Here is a 3,643-nt window from a genome sequence, read left to right on the forward strand (position 1 = left end):
ATGGTTGCACATAGTACACTTTAGTCATCAAGGCCTCTTAGCCTCTTGACTCCTTTCTTAAAATTGTTTTTTTCATAACATTGTTACTAATTCACTTTTTATCTTTGCAAAAATACTCTTGGGATACTACACTCTAGTCCAAGTCACTTAACACTCCTCTCCCCACTCCCTCTCCTACGACTCAAGCGGTACTCTCATGTTTCTAAAAGTATGAGTGCTTTTCTTTCATTAGAACACACGATCTCAAGGCTCTTGCAAAGAACAGTCCTTTGCTCATTAGAACTATTTCCCTTTATGATTGGATCAAGCTTCTCAAATTCTCACAAAGTGAAAGCGATGGCACCCTCGCCAGACTTGAAAAAGTTGCCTCAAACCTAGCCACTATCAATCTCAACAACACAAAGGCTTTGAATGATTACCATACCATCCTCCTTGGCGTTGCCAATGACATCCTTGTCCTCAACGGTGCCTTTCTGCTCCCTATCCCTGTCGGGTTAGCTCTTGCTAATTCCAATTTTCACAGCTTCATAAATCTTGACCTTTCCCATGAAGACAAAGCTTCCTTTGAAACACTCTCCCAGTCCCTCTCTCAACCATCAAAACCCGTCGACATTAGAGAGCTTAAAATGTTTTCTTCATATGTTCCCCTTCTGCCTCTTGGACAAATAGAAATGAAGGTTCTAGTGGTGGATCAAAAAATCTGGTGTTTGGATAGCCTTAGCTCTTGCGCACCCTTTTCCATACCCTCGCTTGCCTTCATCTATCACCTCTCTTCAAAAGAGGTGGATCAATGCAAGAAAGATGCCTACCAAGACGTCAGCATCTAAATTCAAATTACTTTTTCAATTCCCACTTCTTTTGGAATGCTATTGACCATTCTAAATGTGGTTCCACCAAGGAAGTCTTCCTTCATTCAAAAGGTGCCATTTGAAGTGATGTCGACTCTTCTACCAAAGACGACAACTATTATGTCAAAAACTATTGGAACATCTTCAAGCCCTACATAAAGTGCACTTGTCTCATAAAGAAAACAAACTTGTCCTACAAATCTTCTATCCTATGGCTTGTGGTCTGGCATATACTCAACCTTATGGATATCTTTTTCCTAATCAAATCCTTACAAGAAAAATTCTTTGCCTTCTTAAACTGGATGGCACAATTACCCAAACAGGTGATATTTTCCTTGGTCACCTTTTACCACTTTAGGGTTTTACTCCTTGAAATGGCAAAATCCCTATCTCCCTCTGTCGACTTCTCCCTCCCCTCTTAGTTTCTCAACCTCCCAGGTCTCTCCCTCACCCTCAACATTCTTTCCCTTTTTTCTACTGCTAAACTCACTCCTCCTTTGCCCAAAAGAAGGCATAGTTCCCCCCAAAATACACCCCCAAATTACAAAAATTTACCCCTTCTACCACTCTTAGCAACCCGTCTCTCGCCTCGCATGTCAAAGATTCTCAGCCAGAGTCCTTTTGAAAAACAAAAGTCTTCTCAATGAAGTAAACTGGCTTTCTAACCATGTGTTTATCACTGGCTTGGACAAAGCTTCCCAAACTCCCATTGTCCTTTGCAAATATTTAGTTCAAAAACTCACCCTTGATAGAATAAACTTTATCGAATTTGTACCCCAAATGGCTTCACCCTCTGATACACTAGTGTCCATTACAAACACGCTTGACTTCCTTAGAATTCCCTATAATTCCAACAACCCTCCTTATCTCATGTGCACTTATAAAGCACACAAACACATCTTTCGTTAGCTAACTAATGCTCGTGACTGCATTTTCTCTCCTCTCATAGACCTTATTTCTTCAGGACTAAAGGAGCTTAAAAATGTCATCTACACCCATGGAGATAAACTCTAGGCTACCTACAAAAATTTCCTCAATGTAAACACCAATTTACTTTGGGGAATAGACTCAAACTTACAATTCCTTATTAACCTGCCCCATGAAATCCATTTTCTCTACTCTTTTAACATTACTATTATGAAGCCATTCCTCACCATAGCACTTCCAGTCTTATGGAATCCCTATCTTATTTCTATAATGTTGCTACCAAACTAGGTTTTAAAGGAATCTTCCAAAAAAATGGTTGTTTTTGTCTCACAAAATCAACCAAATCCAAACCCTTTACACCTTTAGTAGAATTCTCAGTTACAACCACTTCTTGCTCACCTTCTGTGTCATTCAGGTTGGCCCACATTACTGGATCCAATCTAAAGGCATACCCATGGGCTTCTCGTGCTCCCCACTTTGGTGCCACCTCTATCTTACTTCCTTTGAATACAAATTCGTCAAGAAACTTGCACGGCTTGGTCAAACCCTTTTTCTATCTAACTTTCTCCATACCTTTAGATATGTTGATGACATCCTCTTCATAAATAATCCCTATATCACCCAAGTTTCTTGTCCCTTCTAGACCACTCCATGACGATAACCTCTTTACCATCTATCGACTACACATTATCTCACTTAAATGTAGTCTTTCCTCCTCCTTTGTTGATTCTAATAAAAATCTCATGGGCCTTGCCACCACCACCTTTTTAAACACACACATTGCCTTTTTGCCCCCTTTCCTAGGTGAATTCTTTACCACTTTTGTTTGGAAGAAAAAACTTCTCAAATGCCGCACCGTTTCCCTCATCAGTTGGTCAAAGTAACCGACCTTTTTCCTCCTCATATAAAGTATGCTTAAGCTTCATCCTTCCCATTCTCTACACTTGCTTTGACAATTTCGAAGCTTTCCTCCAAATATCCACTCTCATAGACATTTGCAAGAATAATGGCTTCCAACAAAATAGAATCAAAAATATTATCTATAATTCCATCTCTTCAAATACCTTCCCATAACTCAAACTTGACTTATTAACACTTCTACTTCTCTTAGGTAGATAGTAGGTCATCACTCTAGGTGATGACCTACTGTCTCACCTAGTGTGATGTACCCTACTCGGGCAAAGGTGGGTACACACACACACACACACACACACACTTCCTACCCCCTCCTCCCTTCTGCTTAATCCCTTGTTCCTTTTCTCTTCCCACCTTGAACCCCCCCTCCCCCAAAATTTAAATCTCCCTTAATTTCACCTTCCTTAGTGACAATGTTAATCATCACTCCATGCCCTTTCACCCAATGTAAGGAGAGCTTCATTCATGCTTTTTAATTTGCATATTGCCTATATCCTCCATCTAGAGGTGAATCCCTGGATTCTCTTTTCATGTTGGAGCATGCAAGTGTGTAGAAGAATAGATATTAATATACCCATGCATGATGTATAGTATATAGGAGGTGCTCAGTCCCAATTAAGTTAATGGGGTCACATCAAAAGAAACATACCTTATATAGGGTGTGATATTTCCTAAAGGGTATATCCCCTTAGTGTGAGTATATTCACGTCCATTTGTCATGCTTGATAGGAAGCAAGTGTGTGTATGTGTGTGTGTGTGAAAGACAAGAAAAAACCACTTTGCATAGTGAAATGATAAAAGAGTGAGGACAATGGAAAAGAAAGGGAAACTTATAGAGTTCAGGAAGAGTTTGAGTAAAGAGGGTAAAAACCTACTACTTTTTATAAAAAGAACACAAGAGTTTTGGTTCTAAAAGTCAAAATTTTTTTGCAAATAATTGTAAAAGATTGAGC

The sequence above is a fragment of the Dipteris shenzhenensis genome, chromosome 27 (genome assembly GCF_047967505.1).
Source record: "Dipteris shenzhenensis isolate YYH24624 ecotype China chromosome 27, Dip_SZ_1.0, whole genome shotgun sequence".
NCBI lineage: Eukaryota > Viridiplantae > Streptophyta > Polypodiopsida > Gleicheniales > Dipteridaceae > Dipteris > Dipteris shenzhenensis.